Source organism: Salmo trutta, chromosome 3 (genome assembly GCF_901001165.1).
Source record: "Salmo trutta chromosome 3, fSalTru1.1, whole genome shotgun sequence".
Taxonomy (NCBI): Eukaryota; Metazoa; Chordata; class Actinopteri; order Salmoniformes; family Salmonidae; genus Salmo; species Salmo trutta.
The window spans coordinates 74,677,290-74,702,978 of NC_042959.1; the positions used below are offsets into that span (position 1 = coordinate 74,677,290).

The following is a 25,689-nucleotide window of genomic DNA, read 5'->3' on the forward strand; positions in this document are numbered from 1 at the left end:
TCTCTTCCCTCTGTATATTTCTCAGCTTTTAAATGTATAGACTGAATGAGTTGGCTGTGTTGCGACTATTAAACCTCGGTTGTTTGTGTAAAGAGCAGAGTCATAGCTATTCGCTAACTTGTGATTGACGCCATTGTGAAGAAGCCTTAGCTTTAGTTACACACCGAGGCAGAGATGTTCGTGCTTCTCATTGCTCTAACAAAACACCAGTCTGTCCATCTCCATCTCTCCAATCTGAGGGGGGAGGAGAGTGAAGAATCGTCCAGTGTAAAGACGCATTTAACCGATAATGATGAGTTGTGGAGACTCAGTAGTTGAGGCGGGTGCTTTAGAAGTTTGAACTATGAACCCGCTGTGTCTCTCTACTAGGCCATCGCTACCTGTATTGTCTTTAATAAAATCCAGTTTCAACCCAACCAAGGGGAGGGTACTACTTTCTTTGATACTGTCATGGATACCGGTAAGACCAGTCGCAGTTGTCATGGCTGCTGCAGTATGATAGATGTTATTTTGGTCTAGTTATTCAAAGCTGAATTGAAATGCTGAAACATTACTTATAACAGTACAAACAATGTCATTTTTTCCACCAACTGCTCATTTCTTCTGAGTTGTTTTGGATTTCTTGCTGTGATTTTTGTTGTGGCTGTAACTTCATGTCAGATGTAAAATATCTATACTTGCCTATGCATGTGCAGTGCACTGTCTGTCCAGTCCAGAAGTTTTTGTTTGTTTGTTACTTTTGACCTTTTCCCTTCGCTACCTTTCCTAGATTTAGTCTCTTCTTTTTCCTCCTTTCCTTCCTCTGACGCTGTACATTTACAACTGTAGAATACCAAATAACACCAATGAAGAAGTGATGAGTGAATTATCTGCAAACATTCATTACTCATTAAGATGATGGAAAACTATGTAAATGCTCCTCTAAATTTCCCATCAGTGTTAGTTTATGAGTTTATAGTGTTCTGCTATAAATGTCTGAATGGAAGCGATGCTGTCCTGAATCAATGGTACAGAGCAGCTACTCTGACTATATGTATGATGTGATGCATCTCTGTCACTGCTGATAATGACCAGATTAACGCAGGCTGGTTGGTTTGTGCACGTTTCCCTGCTGTACAGTAGACTAATGACCTCCCTTCTAACTCATACCTCAGACAGAGCTAGCCACCAGGATGGATTCAGAGATGTAATCATTTTCTTTGAACAGTTTGTTTAAATAATATTGTCATTCAATGTACTCTTGAGTTTGAAATATGTTTGTTTGAATAATTTGAGTGAAAATGCTTAAGATTTGAGGAATCTGATGGTGTGTGTGTATAGTATGCATTAACTATGTAATGATTCAGTTATGAAGGGGTGGTTGTTATGTTCTCCTTGTTTAGATGCATTGCTATTCTTTTTATGATCATCAATGATGTTCTATCATTAATCTTTTGAGTGTCCAATCCTTTCCGATGCTACTGCTCTCCTCTCTCTACCACTGAGCCGTCTTGTAGTTCAGGGATTTACTATGTTTACCTATGACTGTCACAATTTAGACATCCAGCCAGGCATTTACTTCATATGAAGACTTTACAGTTTAAACCACACTCCATGGAGTCCTACTGCATGTGTTTTTGTTTTAAACACAGCCTCTGCAATTATGAATATTCAATTCATAATCAATCCCTTGGCCTTACCTTTTAGGCACTTGTCGATCTGGGAGGATTACATAGGTGTAAGCCAATCAGAGGCAAGGTGCAGCTATTACCGTATTGCACCTATCCAATCCTTTCATATATGTGAAGTGTGTAGTAGAGACTAGGGGTTGATTTGGTGACCGGAACAGGCCACAGAGCACTGACATGAAGACAGTACTGTACCATATCGGTTAAGACCAGTGGTGGCTGGTGGCACTCTATATGGGGAGGACAGGCTCAGGTAATGGCTGGAAAGGAATTAATTGAGTGGTATCAAACACCTGGTTTTCCATGTGTTTTATACCATTCCATCAATTACTATGAGTTGTCCTCCCCTCACCAGCCTCCTCTGGTTGGCTGAGGTAGTCACTGCCATGCTATTACACCCATTGTACGTTTAGTTATATTATTGAGTCTGAAGATCCTAACCCAGAAGTGGGTTACCATTTATTGTTTTCTATGCACGCACACACACACACACGTGATTCCATCCAACAGCATCTACCATACCCATCTACATTCAACCTTTTCGATTGACACTGATTTTCTTGGTTGTGTAGCTCACATCCTTGCACAGAGCTCTAGTTCACATGTCTTTGCTGTCACATCCATAGTTCCTCCCAAACCAGTCTACTGCATGTATGACGCACCTTGACTCTGATTTCACAGTCTGGCGTTGAAAGCATTGACGTCTGTAACCCACCCACCCAATATTCAGTGCAGTCACTGCACAGTACTTTAAATGTATTACCCCTGTCCCATTAATGAAAGGCAGTTGAGATCATATTGTAATATTACCACATCTCAGTGGCTTCCTCTCATCACCTTCATATACTGTTCTGAGAAGACTGGATAGGTGAAAGCAATGTAGGGAAGTGTGCTAAAAGTCTTTATTTCACCGGTTTCCTTCATTGGGATCAGTGTAGATGAAGGAAAGGATGCGATGAGAGCCATTGAGATGCTCTTCATACAAACATAAATGTTTCACCTTATGAGAGTACACACGTCTCTTATCTGTGTGGTGGTGGGGTTCCAAGTATGAGATATTGACGGTGAACAAGTATTTTATTGTGCTTCATAATGGTCCATATTTCAGGTAGTAGCCAATGAGAATGACATTGCCCCTAGACACTGATCTAATATAATTTTGGAGTTTTACCCCTAATGAGATTTTGGAATCAGTATTTGGGGTAACCTGTGAATTTTAGGGCAATCTGATTTCTAGGGCTCTAACTCAATTTGTCTTTCTGTGATTCCTTGTGTCCTATCTCTCCCCCCCTCCTCAAATGTATTTGAGGAGAAGGTCCCTCTCGGGCATTCTACCCAAGGACCTACCCATTTCAGTGTATTTTCAGTGACACTTTACAGGTGGTCCTAAATCCCCAGTTAAATTACTCTAGCGCCCCCAAGCGTTCTTTCAATGTTTTTTCTTATACGAGCCAGGCTGCGTCACTTGCAAATCCCCTTTTCTCTAAAAGCATATTAACGTTTGTTAGTACATCAACACTATGTAACTCTTTGAAGTATATTTTACTTAAGTTACTTACATTTATGTAGAAAAAATGAAACCATATTTACGTGTATATCGGTAAAATAAAATGACCAAGTTGTGTCTTAACTATTATACACAAAGACGTCAACAACCACTGAGCTTTGAACCAATATACCTTATGTGGAAAGAAATAACGAAACCCTATTGATCATATCACCATGCGCTCGTTACTGATGTCTTGAATGTACGAATTGAGATGCCAGTGGCAAGGCTTCTCAAACTAATCCTAGTTATATGCTACTTTATATTAAAATAATGTAAACGAAATAGGCTATTCATACTATTCCTTCCAGAAGTCTGTTGAAAGTAGCCTAATTTCTGCCCCACGTTAGAGGCGAGTACTTTTGAGCTATGTGCGGGTAATAGCCTAATACCGGTGCTCTGAGCTACAACGTTCTCTGCTGTTCCTCTCTGCTGTTCCTCTCTCTTCATGCGGCCAATCAATGAATGGATGTGTGTTGCTGGCTGGCTCTCACAGGGACCAATCCGGTTGCCTCACCGTTGATCAATTTTCTTCAGGCGCTGCACAGATGCAGTGATCTACTCATATTGGGATGGGTTTCTTGAACGCTCCACTCTTGATCTTGGGTGTAATTTGACAAAATGTAGGAATTGAGCATACCTATGTTAAATAGATTCAGGTCATTTTCATGGATAGCCGGTTTTAGATGAATGCTGTGAAGTTAGTCTCGTGTACCTGAAAGTGATCTATCCGAATGTTAAATACAGATTAGTGAGCGCCACTGAGGCGTATAAATGAACGGTGGGCGCGCTTTCATTGTTGACGCTCACCAACGTGCGCGCACTTGCCAACGTCAAGTTTCCGCCCTCTTCCCTTGCTGGCCAATCACTTTTCTTCCCCATCTACAACATTCTTCCGGTATTATGGCGGCTTGCAGTTTAATGGACAACGAGTGTGAAATGTTATGATTATGAAAAGTTTTCGGTGGATTAAGGATGCTCGTGACAGTGATGTTATAATTTCCCGTCTGTCGGCCGTCAGTTCGAGCAGTGCTTCACTGTCAGAGGCGCTTTAGCAAGGTGTGCAACCTTATTAAACCGTTTTCTGTTATGAAATGTAGCTGTAGTGGCCTGCTGAGTACAGTATCATTGGGTTGTGTAGCCAGCCTTCTCCAAATCAGTGGTGTAGCATTGTCCTATGACCGCTCAGGTACATAGGTGTGGGCGTGTCCTCTGACAAGCCATTGGATGGATCTATGAATAGCCCTGAAAGGGTTCTGACGTCCAAACAAGACTGCGCTGTAAACTGTCATGTCATTTGTGTCTCTGTGTGTGACCACAAGGTTCTACATTTTTTTAGGGGTGTTTGGTGGGGGGGACAGTTCTCAATTAAGCATATTATTGGGTCCTCTCTCTCTCTCTCTTTCTGAAATATGCAACTACGAATGTATGTATGATCATAATACCCTAGGTTTTATGAATACCATATTGTGCAAAGATTTGATTTAAAACAATTACATGGTAATAGTATGATCCCCTTGTCTGTATTGTTGTTGTTCATATTGACCCCTGTGCTCTCTCCTTTCCTATTCCCTTGTTTCCTAATTTCTTCCCGTCTGCCTTTATATACAGGCATCCCCTGCTCTGTCTGAGCGTGTGCAGGTGTTTGAATCTCTCAGAGAGAGGCAGGGACAGCAGAGGACAAGCGGCGCCACGAAACAGGCCTTCAGCGTCCGATTGGCTGATGGCAGGACGGTGAATGGCACCACAGGCGTGACCACGCCCTCAATCATCGCTCAGAACGCACGGTTAGCCTCTCAGACATGTGTTTTTATAATGTATTATTCAGAATCCTAAAAGTCAGGGAAGGGTACCGGCACTCAAAATAAGTACCAGCACCTATTGAGCACTGGGTTAATAGGTGCTGGTACTTATTTTGAGTGCCGGTACTGTTTTATATTTAGGTAAAGGAACTCTGCAATACTTTTGAGCTAATATTCTGTAAGATGTGCAGGAACTCAAGCAGCAGAAATGTTGAGGTGCCAGTACTCTGCCCCATTGAGCTTCTGTCCAGTTCAAGCACCATTTATCCCTCAGAACACGTGCCGTGTTTAGACAGGCAGTCCAATTCTATTTTTTCCCACTAATTGGTCTTTTGATTCATCAGATCTTTTCACATCAGGTCGTTTTTAGAGCTGATCTGATTGGTCAAAAGACCAATTAGTGAGAGAAAAAATCAGAATTGGGCTGCCTGTCTAAATGCAGCCTTAGTAACTCCCTGTAGAGTCCTACAGGCCTTTCTCAGTCCCTGGGACACCTATGTGCCCCTCCCTTTGCTTTCAGATTGGAATTTGGTGAAATTGGATAGGTGTATGCAAACATATTGACATTGTCTCTAACCCTCCAACACTCCATGTCTGTGCAGTGTGAAAGGTGCAGGGTGAATGGAGAGCTGTGGGAGCTGCTTCGCCCCCTGGAGGCTGACTGTGAACTACAGCTGCTAGGCTTCGACACCACAGAGGGCAAACGGGTACTTACTAAGGACATTCTCATTCATCTAACCCAATAGATCTTACATGTAGAGCAGTCAGAGGCAGAGGTTGACCTCTTCTCTCTCTTATCCCCTCTCGCTCATCTCTTTCATTTTCTCCCCAGGCTGTGTGGATGACAGGAGCGTGTGTTGTGGGGTGGGTGTTAGAGAGGGTGTTTGGGGTGGATGTGTGCAGAGAGGGCGTGTCGGAGTCCGGCCTCTACTGTGACCACCTCCTGGAGAACAGGTAAGATATCTTCTTCTCTTTGTAATATAATATATGCCATTTTGCAGATGCTTTTATCCAAAGCAACTTAGTCATTAAATTTTACCACACTAACCATCCCCTCACCTTTTGGCACCCCTTTAAGACAGAAAAGCTGCTTTGAGGGAGGGATGGGAGGAAGGATGCATTTGTTCTCTAACAGAGCCCCTGGGAGGAGATATCATGTAAATGGGTTATTTCTGTTTTTGTTTTTTTTAAATACATTTGCTAAAATGTCTAAACCTGTTTTTGCTTTGCCATTATGGATATTGTGTATAGATTGAGGGGGGGAAAACAATTGAATCCATTTTAGAATAAGGCTGTAACGTAACAAAATGTGGAAAAGGTTGAGTGGTTTGAATACTTTCCGCATGCACTGTATACACAGAGAAACAGTATTTACCCCTGGTCTCTCTCCCAGTGGCCTATCCCTAGCTGAGCTAGAGGAGAGATGTAAGGAGGCCGCTGGCCAGAGGCTTCCTCTCTCCAGACTGGAGCTGAACAGGCAGGAAGTTACAGAGCTCTTCCAGGTCAGAGGTCATTGGCTCTGTTTGTCTGTCATTGGCTGCATCTGAAATGGCATCCTATTTCTTATGTAGTTCCCTATATAGGGAATAGGGTGCCATTTAGGACATAGCCATTGTGGTTGGAAACAGGTATTTGGATGAATACCAGTACTATTTTGTACCTTACCTGCACTAAATGTATTTGGCTTAGAGTGTTTGGTTAGTCGGTGTAATGACGCAGGGATAGTATGAAGTTGGTACAGAATGAGACATTAGATGGCATTATGGTTATGGCCCACAGTATTCTAGAATGTAGGTGTGTTGCTCTGCTCCTACCTGTAGCAGCTTGTGGAATTGACTGTTTACATGTGTTGTCTTTAACCTCTGACTGTAATGGTCATCTAGGAATGTCTGTAATTCAAGGGGTGTGGCCGTGATACACTAGTGTGTATGTGTACTAACTGAGAGTGTTCTGTCATCTAGGACAATGCTCTGAGACTCCAGTTGATTGAAGAACAGATGAGTGGTCCTACTGTCACAGTCTACAGGTTTGTTGCTCAACATCTCACAGCCTGATACAACACAGTCATGGTCTGTTTTTAAGGAGAAATGACTGTACACTAGGATGACATGTCCATCTCTTCCTGTTCCGTGTGTGGGTCAGGTGTGGAGACAGCATAGGAGTCTGCAATGGTCCTCTCCTCCCTCACACTGGTCTCCTCAAGGTCTTCAAGATGCTGCAGGTATGTATGTTTGTTTGTGTGTCAACCTGCCTGCCTTCCTGTCTGCATATCAGTTCAGTGTGGAATATACAGTTCTTGTCTTCTCCTCATGACATCTAAACTACACTGGATGTAAAAATTGAATGTACAGGATAAAAAAACAACACTTAAATGGGATTCCATCGCATTTTCATCTCTACTGATGGTTTTGTCACAAACCATGTTGAGTTATGTAGCGAATGTTCCCACTCTGGTCCTGGCACGCGTGCTGTAGCCAACAGCTGGCAGATACAGTGTGGGTATAGCCTACATGATGAGATTATTATAGACAAAAGAGCAAGATTCTTTTTATTTGTCAAAAGGCAGCCAAGCATCAGACCCTTGATACAGTATTTGGAAAGGAGCATCAAGCTCATCACCTTGTGTTTTCACCACCCTGACGTTCATAATAACGTATTTCATCTGTACTCTAATAAACTGCATGCTTTCCTGACGTGTCATAGTGGGAAGACCACACAGACTTGTCATCGCGTGACTCCAACTTTACTTCGTTATGATGGTTATTATATAAATATTTGCGCATAAAAGCATTTCCACCGCCATTTTAATTTTAGACACTAAAAGATCCCACCTTGTCTAGCGTGTTTTGTCTACATTTGGAAAGTTTACCTACAAATTTGCTGTTTCCATCCGGCCTGTCATGACTTTTCTTTTTATTCAACATGTACTTTACTCACAGAAAAAGGTTGGATGGAAACCTGTTGGATGGAAACCTGGTTACTGTTTAACTCATAACATGGGCTGTGACATTACCAGGCAATATAGCCATTAACTCTGACCTCTTCCTGATACCAATATGTACTGGGACTGCACAGGTCACACTGGAAATTCCTTACTGGTAAATGACAATCGCTTGGCAGTCACTGGCCAGTTAAACGACGCACTGGAGACTAACAAGTCAGAACAACATGTCACACGGAAGACAAGCGAAAACAAAACGCTGCTTGTTTTTTTTCCCTAGAAGCATTAGAACTGTAGCTTGGTAGCCCGTGATGCCAACAATGACCTATTTGCTGGTGCTGAGCAATTAGTGCTTGAGGTCTGTTCAGTTTCGGTTTGATGATCTGGTTTGTCTCTAGAGAAACTGCGCATCGAGCTCACAGAAAAAAGAATGAACTAAATCGAATTCAAATAATTGAACTGACGTTTGTCAATTAGTTGTTTTAAAAACGCAACATTTTGGTTAATCGCTCAGCACTACTGTTTGCTTTCAGAAGTGGAATTTCCATACTGGTATTGTACTGGTCAGAATGGAATTTCCACTTTCCATGCTGGGAGAGCAATAGCCACAGGATGTTGTGATTGTCAGTGACCAGTTTCCTGCCCCCGCCAAGTCAAATCCTGTCAATCTTTATTGTCCCAAGGGGAAACGCAGCCCCTGCCTATTATCTGTAGTGCAGTGGTTCCAAAATGGTGGCTATGGAAGAAGGATGGCTGGGATATATAAGAAAAAAGTATTTAAGATTATTTCATTCATTCAGTATGTGTGTGTATATATATATATATATATACACATACTGAATGAATGAAATAATCTTAAATACTTTTTTCTTTACATAGTTGAATGTGCTGACAACAAAATCACACAAAAATAATCAATGGAAATCCAATTTATCAACCCATGGAGGTCTGGATTTGGAGTCACACTCAAAATTAAAGTGGAAAATCACACTACAGGCTGATCCAACTTTGTAATGTCCTTAAAACAAGTCAAAATGAGGCTCAGTAGTGTGTGTGGCCTCCACGTGCCTGTATGACCTCCCTACAACGCCTGGGCATGCTCCTTATGAGATGGCGGATGGTCTCCTGAGGGATCTCCTCCCAGACCTGGACTAAAGCATCCACCAACTCCTGGACAGTCTGTGGTGCAACGTGGCGTTGGTGGATGGAGCGAGACATGATGTCCCAGATGTGCTCAATTGGCTTCAGGTCTGGGGAACGGGCGGGCCAGTCCATAGCATCAATTCCTTCCTCTTGCAAGAACTGCTGACACACTCCAGCCACATGAGGTCTAGCATTGTCTTGCATTAGGAGGAACCCAGGGCCAACCGCACCAGCATATGGTCTCACAAGGGGTCTGAGGATCTCATCTCGGTACCTAATGGCAGTCAGGCTACCTCTGGCGAGCACATGGAGGGCTGTGCGGCCCCCCAAAGAAATGCCACCCCACACCATGACTGACCCACCGCCAAACCGGTCATGCTGGAGGATGTTGCAGGCAGCAGAACGTTCTCCACGGTGTCTCCAGACTGTCACGTCTGTCACATGTGCTCAGTGTGAACCTGCTTTCATCTGTGAAGAGCACAGGGCGCCAGTGGCGAATTTGCCAATCTTGGTGTTCTCTGGCAAATGCCAAATGTCCTGCACGGTGTTGGGCTGTAAGCACAACCCCCACCTGTGGACGGCGGGCCCTCATACCACCCTCATGGAGTCTGTTTCTGACCGTTTGAGCAGACACATGCACATTTGTGGCCTCCTGGAGGTCATTTTGCAGGGCTCTGGCAGTGCTCCTCCTGCTCCTCCTTGCACAAAGGCGGAGGTAGCGGTCCTGCTGCTGGGTTGTTGCCCTCCTACGGTCTCCTCCACGACTCCTGATGTACTGGCCTGTCTCCTGGTAGCGCCTCCATGCTCTGGACACTACGCTGACAGACACGGCAAACCTTCTTGCCACAGCTCGCATTGATGTGCCATCCTGGATGAGCTGCACTACCTGAGCCACTTGTGTGGGTTGTAGACTCCGTCTCATGCTACCACTAGAGTGAAAGCACCGCCAGCATTCAAAAGTGACCAAAACATCAGCCAGGAAGCATAGGAACTGAGAAGTGGTCTGTGGTCACCACCTGCAGAACCACTCCTTTATTGGGGGTGTCTTGTTAATTGCCTATAATTTCCACCTGTTGTCTATTCCATTTGCACAACAGCATGTGAAATTGATTGTCAATCAGTGTTGCTTCCTAAGTGGACAGTTTGATTTCACAGAAGTGTGATTGACTTGGAGTTACATTGTGTTGTTTAAGTGTTCCCTTTTTTTTGAGCAGTGTATATAAAATACTCACTACCTACCGGTCAAAAGTTTTAGAACACCTACGCATTCAAGTGTTTTTCTTAGATTTTTCTTTTTTCTACATTGTAGAATAATAGTGAAGACATCAAAACTATGAAATAACACATATGGAACCCATGTAGTAACCAAAAAAGAAACAAATCAAAATATATTTGAGATTCTTCAAAGTAGCCACTCTTTTGCCTTGATGACAGCTTTGCACACTCTTGGCATTATCTCAACCAGCTTCATGAGGTAGTCACCTGGAATGCATTTTAATAAACAGGTGTACCGCCTTAGTGCGGTTGTAAAAACCATCAAGCTCTATGATGAAACTGGCTCTCATGAGGACCGCCACAGGAATGGAAGACCCAGAGTTACTTCTGCTGCAGAGGATAAGTTAGAGTTAACTGCACCTCAGATTGCAGCCCAAATTAATGCTTCACGGTGTTCAAGTAATAAACACATCTCAACATCAACTGTTCAGAGGAGACTGCGTGAATCAGGCCTTCATGGTCACATTGCTGCAAAGAAACCACTACTAAAGGACACCGATAAGAAGAAGAGACTTGCTTGGGCCAAGAAACATGAGCAATGGACATGAGACTGGTGGAAATCTGTCATTTGGTCTGAGTTCAAATTTGTGATTTTTGGTTCCAACCGCCTTGTCTTTGTGAGACACAGAGTAGGTGAACGGATGATCTCCACATGTGTGGTTCCCACCTTGAAGCATGGAGGAGGAGGTGTGATGGTGTGGGGGTGCTTTGCTGGTGACAGTCTGATTTATTTAGAATTCAAGGCACACTTAACCAGCATGGCTACCACAGCATTCTGCAGCGATACGCCATCTGGTTTGGGCTTAGTGGGGCTATCATTTGTTAAATGCAACCATTTCAAAGATTTTACTGAGTTATAGTTCATATAAGGAAATCATTCAATTGAAATAAAACCATTAGGCCCTAATCTATGGTTTTCACATGACTGGGAATACAGATATGCATCTGTTGGTCACAGATACCTTAAACTACCATTTGCCTCATGCAGCGCAACACATCTCCTTCGCGTAGAGTTGATCTCGTCATGGTATCTCTGCGTTAAAATTGCCATCAATAAAATGCAGTTGTGTTAATTGTCCATCCGTAGCTTATGCCTGCCCATACCATAACCCCACCGCCACCATGGGGCAGTCTGTTCACAACATTGACATCAGCAAACCACTCGCCCTCCTGACGCCATACATGTGGTCTGCGGTTGTGAGACTGGCTGAACTTACTGCCAAATTCTCTAAAACGACGGCTTATGGTAGAGATATTAACAGTACTTTTTCAGGCAACAGCTCTGGTGGACATTCCTGCAGTCAGCATGTCAATTGCACGCTCCTTATAAAACTTGAGACATCTGTGGCATTGTGTTGTGCGACACAACGGCACATTTTAGAGTTGCCTTTTATTGACCACAGCAGAAGGTGCACCTGTGTAATGATCATTCTGTTTAATCAGCTTCTTGATATGTCACACCTGTCTGGTGGATAGATTATCTTGGCAAAGGAGAAATGCTCACTAACAGGGATGTAAACAAATTTGTTCACAAAAATGGAGAGAAATACGCTTTTTGTGCATATGGAACATTTTATGATATCTTTTATTTCAGCTCATGAAACATGAGACCAACACATTACATGTTGCCTTTTATATTTTTGTTCAGTATATTTCTCTTTTCTGCTACTCTCTCTTTCTCTGTCCCCCTCTCTGTTCAGGTGTCTCCCGTAACGTTGACCAATCCTGTTGGCACGTCAGGCGTGATGGGTGTGGCCTTCCCAGGACAGAGGGAGAGGGAGGAGTGGGAGAGGGAACAGGAGGAGACACGGAAGAGAGACCACAGACGCATCGGCAAGGTGAGGTGGAGAGGGAAGATAAAAGATCTAGGCCCAATACGCATAGAAATATAAACAACTGGAGACAGGTTGTTATTGGCACGGCAGCGCTACTGTAGCTAGCCGAGTAGTGTAGAAACTATTGCTAACGAACTAACCTATTTTAGCGGGCTAGCTTAGCATCTTGACCAGCTGTGAGGCAAGTGCGACGGTATCTCAAATGGAGCGTTTACTGATATGGGGGGAAGTGTGTGTGTGTGTGTGTGTTTTGCCTCCAGGACCAGGAGCTGTTCTTCTTTAATGACATCAGTCCTGGAAGCTGCTTCTTCCTGCCTAAAGGAGCTCACATCTACAACACACTCGCTGACTTCATCAAGGTAACACACGCACACACACAGACGCATCATCATTTTATCACTTTATAAAGGTAACACAGACGCATCACAATTTTATGCTTGAAATATTGTTTATTTTTATTGATATAAAATAGACTAACTTACACAAATGTACTATACTTACCAATCCCTCTTACTAGCTACTGCTTCTCCAAAATAGATCAGATATTCACAGGAAGCCCATCTCTGCAGCCAACTCCAACACCCCCGGAATGGCTTGTAGATTCTCCATCAGAAAAATGCCACTGGTCTCCTGGTCCCAGTTTTTCACAAGTTGTCTATCTGTATTTCGTCGATCGGATAGTGTTAAATGCATAGAAATAGAATGGTCAAACCATTAACTTGAATTAGGAGTCCAGTTCTATTCATTATATTTCTATGCATTTAACACTATCTGACAGGCCAAATCCAGAACTGGGCCCTGAGCTCACACGCTGCTCGTAAAACCCCCTCCTAACTCTCCTGTAAAACTCCACCTTGCGCTTCAGCTCCATGTGCTTGTGAAACGGATGTCATTTCTCCTGCTCAGGCAGGTGCTGCTCAGGCAGGTGCTGCTCAGGCAGGTGCTGGTTATGATACCAGCAGCTGGCCATGTTTCGGGGCTTCCAGTGCCACTCACACTGCAAGATCTCTGAGAAACTCGGTCAGGACCAGACCTAAATTCACACATATAACCAGTTCTATATGTACCCAAATGCATGCTAAACAAGGAATGTTGAGAAGTGCACTAAACTCAACAATAACCAAATCTTTGTGAGAGTACACCATGATTCGTACCATTGATGATGGGATTTGAAGGTCTTGCAGGAAGATACTGATGTCTCAGTGCCATCCATGTTACAGACTGGTGAAATCGCTGGATGTAGAAGCGCATTTTTGAAAAGTTGATAATCTAAGATGGCAGAAACCAGAGTGAAACAGTATCTAGAGAGTTGGGCCAATGCGGTCTCTGCCTGAACGTTCTGAGAGCACCACTTTCTCCTCTATAGCCGTTGCTAAGTGATCATTGACACTTCCACATTATGCTGTTTATTTCTGATAGTTTTCAAAATCGATGAAGATGCAATTTGTTGACACCAAAACACAATACCGACTTGGATACACATTATCCCAAATGCTAATCGGTAAAAATGTATTTTAAATTTGCTGCACTGTTTTGTTTGTTTACAGCGGGTCATTTCATAGGGAACTGTCAGAGGCACTCTCGTATTATTACATCACCAACATCTCAAGAATAAGGTGCTAACATGTCAGCTGTTCTACAACCTGGCAGAAATATCTTCATATATGGCTCTGGCAGAAAAAAGTCCCTCGTCTAGTCGTGGTGTTGATGCCACCAAAACAGTTCCATATCAACATTGGTGCCTATCAATCAAACATTCTAAAGTTGCTCTTTTCAATTGTAAGATCATCATATTCAAATGTAAGTATTCTTATGAATAGAATGACCATGGCAAGGAAATAGAACGACTTTCAAATCAACACTGTTAATCTTATCAGCCAAACATTCCAAATTCAAACATTCTACCAACTTTGCTTTGGTTGACTTAGCCAGAGTGAATTAACTAACGTACCCTATCTGCTCTCGTCTGAGTGTGCCAGAGCGCAGAATAACTGATGAATTAACGTGCAACACCCGTTAAATATGACCGGTGTCAGTAAACGTTGTCAAATTAACTTCATTTAATTATTGCAAGCAGCACAGTTAGTCACTAACACTCTGGATAACATGCAAACAGCCTAACCAGCTCTGCTAGGGAGAGTAAAATGGTCAGAGTCAGGTGTTCTCTCATTATGTGTCTGGAAGTAGCTAGCAAGTTAACCAACTTTAGCCAGTTAGCTTGGGTGATTAACTGCCGAGGTCCAGTGTGTGCTCTGAAAGCTCCTAGAGCGGAACGCTCTGAATTTACGAATGGAGAATCTGACAACACTCTGAATTTATGAATGGAGAATCTGACAACACTCTGAATTTACGAATGGAGAATCTGACAACACTCTGAATTTACGAATGGAGAATCTGACAACTCTGAATTTATGAATGGAGAATCTGACAACTCTGAATTTATGAATGGAGAATCTGACAACTCTGAATTTACGAATGGAGAATCTGACAACTCTGAATTTACGAACGCCCAGAGCGCTCTCTGAGCACACTTTGGCACTCCAGAGTGAATTTACTAACACCCCCTTACTATTTTTTTATGATTTTAGAAAAGAATGGCCACGACAATCAGCGAAGTTGGCTTCCCTGTGCGCACACACACACACAGCCGCTCATTCAGACATCTTTACCCTGACTGTGACCTCAGGACACTCCTGTTGTAGTCAGGAAATCACCCCAATTACTACACTGTGACTGTCTGTTTTCCAAATAACCCTGGATGACACATGAACAGAGAAGAAATCTGTCTGTAATAATTAAGTTGTTACATCCCTCTGTTCCTCCCTTTCTCTCCACCCATCCCTTCCTTCTCTCCATACCCCCCCCCCCCCCCCCCCCCCCCCCAGACTGAGTACAGGAGGCGTGGCTTCCATGAGGTTGTGACCCCTACTCTATACAGCACTGCACTGTGGGAGCGTTCGGGTCACTGGGAACACTACAGTGAAAACATGTTTACTGTGACCGGTGACACACACCCCTACATTCTCTCTCATACTCTGCCCCACACACTGTTCAGGACCTCTCAATAACAGCTCTCTCTGTTCCAGTCTGATGTTTGAGCAGCGTGTAAGGTCATGGAGGGAGCTCCCGTTGCGTTGGGCCGATTTCGGGGCACTGCATCGGAACGAGCTGTCCGGCGCTCTGGGTGGTCTCACCAGGGTCCGCAGGTTCTGCCAGGATGACGCACACATCTTCTGCACTCCTGAGCAGGTACACACACACACACACACACACACACACACACACGATTCCTGTCATTTGAACCTTTTGGGATATTTGTCTCACATTTTCCACCCTGGAAAGTCCTAGGACAGCAGACAGTGGGAGAAAGTTGGATTGTATCCCTGACTCCCCCAATGATTCCCTTATCCCATTAAACCACACACACACTTGCGCTTATACACACACTGATTCACATGATATTGTGAGGTTTGTTTTCTACTTTGGCTAATCCAATCACTAGAACAGTCAATAAATTAACTGTTCCTCCTCACTCATCTCTGAGTTAACCCTTAACCCCTGGACTCATCTCTGAGTTAACCCTTAACCCTGAAAGCCCTGGACTCTCCAGTTTCACATCTGTTTATTTATACTGTCTCTCACAATATTGCATTTACATTCTCTATTCTGTCTCATCACCCTGTCCTCCTTTTCTGGCTGTACTCCTGCCCCCCAATCCCTTCCTGTACCCCCCCACACACTCTCTCTCTTTCTCTGTCAGTTGGAGGAGGAGATCATAGCGTGTTTGGACTTTGTGTATCGAGTATTTGGATTCTCCTCTCCACCCGACCTCCACCCTGCCTGGGGGAGCCTGCACTGTGGGACCACGCTGAGCAGGTACACACACCACACACAACATACAGACAGATGTACACGCACAGAGACAGCTGTGTAAATGTGTGTTTACTGTCCCGCAAGTCATGTCTATAAATTCCAGCACATAGCCTCTATTGTAATCATAATAACATCATGTAATGAGGGACAATTATCCAATCAGTGTTGATAAATGGCCATGTGGATGTGACGAACTCAAAGCCCTGTCTGTTCCGTGGCTGCTGTCTATGCTCCCTGCCTCTTCCTCTGTGTAGTAAAGCTCAGGAAATTAACAGAGAGGAGAAGCTCAATGAAGAAATGAGATCCTTTCTTTCCATTTTTCTCTTTCCCACTTTCTTCCCCTCTTCCCTCTTTCACTCCCCTCCCTCTTGTCCCCCCTGCTCTCCTCTCTCTGTCTCTTTCTCTCTGAGCAGCAGTGGAGAGGAGTCTGCAGCAGTTTGGAGAGCGCTGGCAGCTCAACCCAGGAGATGGAGCGTTCTACGGGCCAAAGGTCAGTTACACAAGACCCTTCTGTCTGAGCGTTGTGTAACGCTGCAACCCGCCCTGAACAGAGCCATGTTATTAACACTCACACACTCCCACATCTTCCTGTTGTCCTAGATTGACATCCAGATCAAGGACGCCATTGGTCGACAGCACCAGTGTGCCACCATCCAATTGGACTTCCAGCTACCAATCAGATTTGACCTGCAGTATGTGGGGTGAGTCGCTCATCTATGTCAGTTCAACCTGTGTGTTCTGGGATGTTCCCTGATGCAGCTTCTGCTCTTATCTAACTGATGGTACATTTAATTGGGTTGCACACGGCTGGCAATGTTATTAGAGTGAGGGATTTAAAGCTAGAATCCTTAAGTTGTTGCATTCATTTTTGGGCTTATAAATGATTTTTATATATATATATATATATATATATATATATATATATATATATATATATATATATATATATATATATATATATATTATAATCTCAGCAAAAAAGAAACGTCCCTTTTTCAGGACCCCGTCTTTCAAAGATAATTAGTAAAAATCAGAATAACTTCACAGATCTTCATTGTAAAGGGTTTAAACACTGTTTCCCATGCTTGATCAATGAACCATAAACAATTAATGAACATGCACCTGTGGAACGGTAAGCAATTAAGGTCACAATTATGAGAACTTAGGACACTAAAAAGGCTTTTCTACTGACTCTGGAAAAACACCAAAAGAAAGATGCCCAGGGTCCCTGCTCATCTGTGTGAACGTGCCTTAGGCATGCTGCAAGGAGGCATGAGGACTGCAGATGTGACCAGGGCAATAAATTGCAATGTCCGTACTGAGACGCCTAAGACAGCGCTACAGGGAGACAGGACGGACAGCTGATCGTCCTCGCAGTGGCAGACCACGTGTAACAACACCTGCACAGGATCGGTACATCCGAACATCACACCTGGGGGACAGGTACAGGATGGCAGCAACAACTGCTGAGTTACACCAGGAACGCACAATCTCTCCACCAGTGCTCAGACTGTCCACAATAGGCTGAGAGGCTGGACTGAGGGCTTGTAGGCCTGTTGTAAGGCAGGTCCTCACCAGACATCACCGGCAACAACATCGCCTTTGGGCACAAACCCACCATCGCTGGACCAGACAGGACTGGCAAAAATTGCTCTTCACTGACGAGTTGCGGTTTTATCTCACCAGGGGTGATGGTCGGACTCGCGTCTAGGGCCATTCCCCCCCCCAGAAATGTCCGGGAACTTGCAGGTGCCTTGGTGGAGGAATGGGGTAACATCTCACAGCAAGAACTGGCAAATCTGGTACAGTCCATGAGGAGGAGATGCACTGCAGTACTTAATGCAGCTGGTGGCCACACCAGATACTGACTTACTTTTGATTTTGACCCCCCCTTTGTTCAGGGACATGTGAGTAACAGGGAATAACATGTCTGTGGAACTTGTTCAGTTTGTCTCAGTTGTTAAATCTTGTTATGTTCATACAAATATTTACACGTTAAGTTTGCTGAAAATAAACGCAGTTGACAATGAGAGGACGTGAGTGTTTATTTATACATACATACATATATACATACAGTTGAAGTCGGAAGTTTACATACACTTAGGTTGGAGTCATTAAAACTTGTTTTTCAACCATTCCACAAATTTCTTGTTGACAAACTATAGTTTTGGCAAGTCGGTTAAGACATCTACTTTGTGCATGACACAAGTAATTTTTCCAACAATTATTTACAGACAGATTATTTCACTTATAATTCGCTGTATCACAATTCCATTGGGTCAGAAGTTTACATACACTAAGTTGACTGTGCCTTTAAACAGCTTGGGACATTCCAGAAAATTATGTCATGGCTTCAGAAGCTTCTAATTGACATCATTTGAGTCAATTGGAGGTGCACCTGTGGATATATTTCAAGGCCTACCTTCAAACTCAGTGCCTTTTTACTTGACATTATGGGAAAATCAAATAAAATCAGCTAAGAACTCAGATGTTTTTTTTGTTTTTTTTACCTCCACAAGTTTGATTTATCCTTGGGAGCAATTTCCAAACGCCTGAAGGTACCACGTTCATCTGTACAAACAATAGTACGCAAGTATAAACACCATTGGACCACGCAGCCGTCATACCGCTCAGGAAGAAGACGCGTTCTGTCTCCTAGAGATGAACGTACTTTGGTGCGAAAAGTGCAAATCAATCCCAGAACAACAGCAAAGGACCTCGTGAAGATGTTGTAGGAAACGGGTACAAGAGTGTCTACATCCACAGTAAAACGAGTCCTATATCGACATAACCTGAAAGGCCGCTCAGCAAGGAAGAAGCCACTGCTCCAGAACTGCCATAAAAAAGCCAGACTACGGTTTTCAACTGCACATGGGGACAAAGATCGTACTTTTTGGAGAAATGTCCTCTGGTCTGATAAAACAAAAATAGAACTGTTTGGCCATAATGACCATCATTATGTTTGGAGGAATAAGGGGGAGACTTGCAAGCCGAAGAACACCATCCCAACCGTGAAGCATGGGGGTGGCAGCATCATGTTGTGGGGGTGCTTTGCTTCAGGAGGGACTGGTGCACTTCACAAAATAGATGGCATCATGAGGAGGGAAAATTATGTGGATATGTTGAAGCAACATCTCAAGACATCAGTCAGGAAGTTAAAGCTTGGTCGCAAATGGGTCATCCAAATGGACAATGACCCCAAGCATACTTCCGAAGTTGTGGCAAAATAGCTTAAGGACAACAAAGTCAAGGTATTGGAGTGGCCATCACAAAGCCCTGACCTAAATTCTTTAGAAAATGTGTTGGCAGAACTGAAAATGCGTGTGCGAGCAAGGAGGCCTACAAACCTGACTCAGTTACACCAGCTCTGTCAGGAGGAATGGGCCAAAATTCACCCAACTTATTGTGGGACGCTTGTGGAAGGCTAACCAAAACATTTGACCCAAGTTAATCTATTTAAAGGCAATGCTACCAAATACTAATTGAGTGTATGTGAACCTTTGACCCACTGGGAATGTGATGAAAGAAATAAAAGCTGAAATAAATCATTCTCTCTACTATTATTCTGACATTTCACATTCTCTTAAAATAAAGTGGTGATCCTAACTGACCTAAGACAGGGAATTTCTACTAGGATTAAATGTCAGGAATTGTGAAAAATGAGTTTAAATGTATTTGGCTAAGGTGTATGTAAACTTCCAACTTTAACTGTACACACACTACTGTTCAAAGGTTTGGGGTTACTTAGAAATGTTCTTGTTTTTGGAAGAAAAAAAATGAATTTGTCCATAAAATAACATCAAATTTCTCAGAAATAGGGTGTAGAGATTGCTAATGTTGTAAATGACTATTGTAGCTGGAAACGGCTGATTTAAAAAATAAATTATGGAATGTCTACGTAGGTGTAGAGGCCAATTATCGGCAACCATCACTCCTGTGTTCCAATGGCACGTTGTGTTTGCTAATACAAGTTTATCATTTGAAAAGGCTAATTGATCATTAGAAAACCCTTTTGCAAGTATGTTAGAACAGCTGAAAACTGTTGTGCTGATTTAAATAAGCAAAACTGGCCTTCTTTAGACTAGTTGAGTATGTGGATTATCAGCATTTGTAGGTTCGATTACAGGCTCAAAATGGCCAGAAACAAAGAACTTTCTTCTAAAACTCGTCAGTCTATTCATGTTCTGAGAAATAAAGGCTTTTCCATGCAAGAAATTGCCAAGAAACTGAAGATCTCGTACAACGCTGTGTACTACTCCCTTCACAGAACAGCGCAAACAGTCTCTAACTAGAATAGAAAGAGTAGTGGGAGGCCCCGGTGCACAACTGAGCAAAAGGACAAGTACATTAGAATGGCTAGTTTGAGAAACAGACGCCTCACAGTCCTCAACTGGCAGCTTCATTAAATAGTACCCGCAAAACACCAGTCTCAACGTCAGCAGTGAAGAGGAGACTCTGGGATGCTGGCCTTCTAGGCAGAGTTGCAAAGAAAAATACGTATCTCAGACTGGGCAAAGAACAGACACGGGACAATATTTGTAAACAACATAAATAAACACTGTATAGCCTCATAACAAGGTTAAACAAATGTTGATATCATGGATGGTCAGTCCTTGCATCCATAGCTCTGAATTTCACAGTGGTTACATTTCTCCAGGCTCATCCCTTAGCTTTTTACCAAAACAGAGGTGGGGTGTCCGCTTTGTTATTGTAGCTGTAAGACTGAAGTGATCTCCTCTCCCCTACCCCTTTCTCACCATCTTTCTCTCTTCCCTCTCTCTCCCTTGCTCTCTTTCACCCTTTCTCTCGCTCTCAGGGGGGATGGAGAGACCCACAGACCAGTGATGGTCCACAGAGCTGTTCTGGGATCACTGGAACGCATGATCGCTATATTGGCTGAGAATTTTGGGGGGGAAGAGTGTCTGTTTGAATGTCTGTGATTTGATTGATCTAAAATGATACCATTTTGGTTACCCACATTTCTCTTCCTCTTACTCACTCAGTTTCTCTTTCAGGCCTCTGTGGTTTGTCTCCAGCGCAGGTCATCATTATTCCTGTAGGGGGAGGTAGTGAGTCGTATACGCAACAGGTCAGGACTCATATCAGCTCTGGGGCCGTATCAAGCGTCTCAGATTTGGAGTGCTGATTTAGGATCAGTTTTGCATTTTGAATCTCAATTCTTAAGATTACATGGAAAGGAGGAACCTGGTCCTAGATCAGCACTCCTGCTCTGAGACACATTATACACATGGCCCTTGTACTGCAGGCTGAAATCAACCCCCCCCCCCCATACACGTGACCAAACACAACATGACTCAGCACACTAATCCAACACTGTACCCAAACACGGTTCATCATGACTCTGAAAAGGACTTGAGTTGAGGTTAATTTTGTGATCAGGTTTTCGTTTATTTAACACATGGGAACCAACAATGAAACAAAGCTAGGTACGTACATGCCACTACTCACATATCAATATATTCTACAAGTTCCATCTGCCACATGATTAATGAGCCATCAGCAGGTAAGACCAGACACAGGAGAACATGGAATACAGACCTGTAATGTTTCTGAGGCCTTTATCAGGCCACGGCTCCTATTTCTCTCTTGACTTGTCTTGTAAAAAGTCTGCCAGTCACAACATTGCCAATACATCCTCCTGTATGTAATGCGTATGTAGACCCAGGGGAGGAGAGTCTATCAACACTGCTGATCTGGGGTCTGTCATGATGATACATAGCCAGGAAATACAGCCACCAGTGTCTCAGCCCTCAGGGTGGAATGTAAAAGGTGCCGTCCTTACTGTTATTCTACCGTAGCCTGGTTCCTGTCTCCTCTACCACCACTGTGAGTGATGTGTGTTTTGCTCTTGTTAAGGTGGTCCGACAGTTCCGCGAGGCCGGCTTCATGGCTGACGTGGATGATGACCAGGGTGCCACCTTAAATAAGAAGATCCGCTCTGCACAGCTGGCCCAGTACAACTACATATTTGGTAAGAGTGCGTGGGTGAACACGGATTAGATTACTGGAGATTCTAAATAAACTGACACAGGTTGTAAACATATTGATTCAATAATTGTTTATGTGTGTGCGTGTCCAGTGGTAGGTGAGAAGGAGTGTGAGAGTGGCACGGTGAGGAGGGAGGAGACCGACAGAGGAGGTCCTGGCATCACTCACACACCTACGAGACACACGGAGCAACCAGGATGACTTCTAACACACACACACACCTGTTGTGGATGAAGAATTGCTCACTGTACTTTTGTAATAAAATATAATAACTGAAATTATAAAACTCTTCTGGATGTCTTTTCAACACACTTTTTCTGTGTGTGTGTAACTCATTATGGACATGGTCATGTTAATTGGGCTGGTGTGTGTGTGTGTGTGTGTAAGTGTTTCATTGTGCAGCACTGGTTGGAGAGACATCCATTTTAGGAGTCTTATCAGGGTTTTCAGGCAACAGTTGTGATTGGTTGTTAATACTCAAATCAGCTCAGCCCTGTTACGTAAGACTGTCATCACTACCTTTAAAAGACTGGAATAAGAAAGGCAGGATACGCAGGGAGCGTGGGGGGATTTGACTAAAATAGGAGAGAGAGCCCTGTGTTTAGTGGAAACAGGAAAGGCAGAACGAAGGTCGGAAGGTTTGAAGTTTTTCCCTCTTAATTGAGAGAGGGAGCGACGGAATGGAAAGGACATGAGTCACAACAGTGACAGAACAGCTCGGCGAGACAGGGAGGAGGGGGGGCATTATAACCTGGGGGGGGGGGGGGTCACAGATCAAACACGGACTAGACTGGACAAAGAACCTCTTCAACAAAACGGCTATTGGCCAAAGGCGGCGGTTTTGTGTGCTTAGTTCTATGCGAGCACTTCACTGCCGAGACAGAAAGAGAAGGAGGCCGATAGGAGTTGAATTGGGTTCAGGCCAGGGGGCTTTTGGTGTGTATCGGTCCCTAGAGCCAGACACTGTAAGTGGGTGACCAGACCGTGAGCATTACCAGAGGAGGAGAGCTTGGACTTGGCCCCACGTTCCAATCACACAGATTAATGGTCAGGCGGTTTAAACGGACCAAAGAATGAAGCTTATTTCCAATACGCAGGATAAATGCCTTAAATTCCTTGTCCCCCTCTTGATTGACTTTCTTTCTCTGAAATGATTAAAGTCGGGGAGTTGTTTGGTGCGGTAAGTGTTCCACAGTAGTTCCAGAGTGGTGACATGGACCATTAGTATCAGTGAACATTCCCCAAACCATTAGTTACTGATAACTACGAGCCCATCAGTCGGTCACTCTCCCCTCCTTACAGCATTCCTTCCCCCATCTCTCTCACTCTAATCTCTTTCTCCCTACTCTTTCTCACTGTACTCTCTAGTTGCTTTCTCTGAACACACAAAGCCATCCTTCATTTGACAGTTCGAGTCGCACAGAGTTCATTCTGAAATAATTTTTAACCAGGGGGTTGAGAGAGAGGTGGGTTGGGGGGCAGATAGAGAGGCGGACCTTTTGACGTTAAAGACAACAACAAAGGGAGCTGCTGAGGGAGGAACAGATCTCCAGTCATAGGACTGCCTATAGGCTATAATGTAACATGTCAATAAGGCTATAGGAGGATGAAATGAAATCATTTGTTTAGGGGGTTCTTTATAAATATAGTAGGTAGCCTACAAGTCCAGGCAAGTACATAAATGACCCAGGATGCATCCCAAATGGCACCCTATTCCCTTGATCTGTCCTAAATGGCACCATATTAACTTTGACCTGTCCCAAATGGCAAACTATTCCTACGTAGTTCACAGCGCTGTGGGTTCTGGTCTAAAGTAGTACACGATAAAGGGAATAGGGGGCCATATGGAACACACTCCAGTTGCAGGTCATCCTTTCTGTGGGAGGGGGTCCGGGAGGCAGGGAGGCAGGGTGACCGTGACCAGAGGAAGTCCAACAGAACGGTGGTGTGACGTCCTCATGGTGGTATTGTTCTGTTCTGCTGGTATCACTGAGAACCTGTCAGACAATGATTGGTGGGACACTGACCTGAAATAGACCCCTGTGCCTGGACTCCCTTTCCCCTCCACCTCTGTAAAAATAACCTTCCTGTATGTGTGTGTATGTATGTTTAACTATCCTTGTGAGCACCAGAAGTCCTCGCAAGGATAGTAAAACAAGGAAAATTCATTTGGCTGGCCCCCTGAGGAAAAATACTATTTTAGGCTTAGGGGTTATTTTTAGGGTTACAATTTGGGATAAAATTAAGGTTAATGTTAGATTTAGGGATAGGATTTTGGATGGGAATCAATTCTTTGGTCCTCACAGGGATAGCAATGCAATAGTGTGTGTGTGTGAGAGGGAGAGAGAGAATTTGCTGCCAGGTGGACTGAGAGTCCAGCCACTGGAAACAATAACAGGAGGTCTGTTGGCCTTTGCAGCAAACAGTGACAACAACCTAGCAGTCTAGAGCCCTCTCTCTCTCGCTCTCTTCTCTCTCTCGCTCTCTTCTCTCTCTCTTCTCTTCTCTCTCTCGTGTGGGTGGGCGTGTGGGTTTGCTGGTAATGTTTGGATAGAGGCAAGCCAATTAGTGAAGGGAATATTATTATTATTTCTGACGGGTGTGTGTGTGTGTGGTGGATGGTAGACACACACAAACTTAGTTGGAGCGGTATAGCTCACTATTACACGCTCCAGTTGCCCAGCTTCAGTCCCTTGAAATGAATTCCTTATTGAGAAACAGACTGGGGGAATAAATCAGCTGTAAGGATTCTGCTGGATATACACCAAACCATGGGCCCACCCGCACTGATCACTAGACACACACACACACACACACACACATAGAAGCCCCCCCCCCCCATATTTCCCAACTTCTGTCCTGATCTAGTAGTTGAGGAGGTTTTCTAAAGTCTTTGTTTGATCCAGTCGTCTCTCCCAGCCAGCTGGTCGTCTCTAATCCTCCTGTGTGGACTTCACACCTTTCACTGGAGCTGTTTACATCTGGCCCTGCATTTACAGTGCCTTGCAAAAGTATTCTCCCCCTTGGTGTTTTTTCCTATTTTGTTTCATTACAACCTGTAATTTAAGTGTATTTTTATTTGGATTTCATGTAATGGACATACACAAAATAGTCCAAATTGGTGAAGTGAAATGAAAAAAATAACTTGTTTCAAAAAATTCTAACACGGAAAAGTGGTGCGTACATATGTATTCACCCCCTTTGCTATGAAGCCTCTAAATAGGATCTGGTGCAACCAATTACCTTCAGAAGTTAGTTAGATTGCACACAGGTGGACTTTAAGTGTCACATGATCTGTCACATGATCTCAGTATATATACACCTGTTCTGAAAGGCCCCAGAGTCTGCAACACCACTAGGCAAGGGGCACCACCAAGCAAGCGACACCATGAAGACCAAGGAGCTCTCCAAACAGGTCAGGGACAAAGTTGTGGAGAAGTAAATATCAGGGTTGTAAAAAAAATATCAGAAACTTTGAACATTCCGCGGAGCACCATTAAATCTATTATATATTTTTTTGAAGAATATGGCACCACAACAAACCTGTCAAGAGAGGGCAGCCCACCAAAACTCACAGACCAGGCAAGGAGGGCATTAA

General features: G+C 43.8%; 1 pseudogene; it reads left to right on the forward strand.

Moving 5' to 3' along the window:
* The first annotated feature begins 4,865 nt into the window (after positions 1 to 4,865).
* Positions 4,866 to 22,372, forward strand: LOC115166024 (threonine--tRNA ligase, cytoplasmic-like; annotated as a pseudogene).
* Positions 22,373 to 25,689: the final 3,317 nt, after the last annotated feature.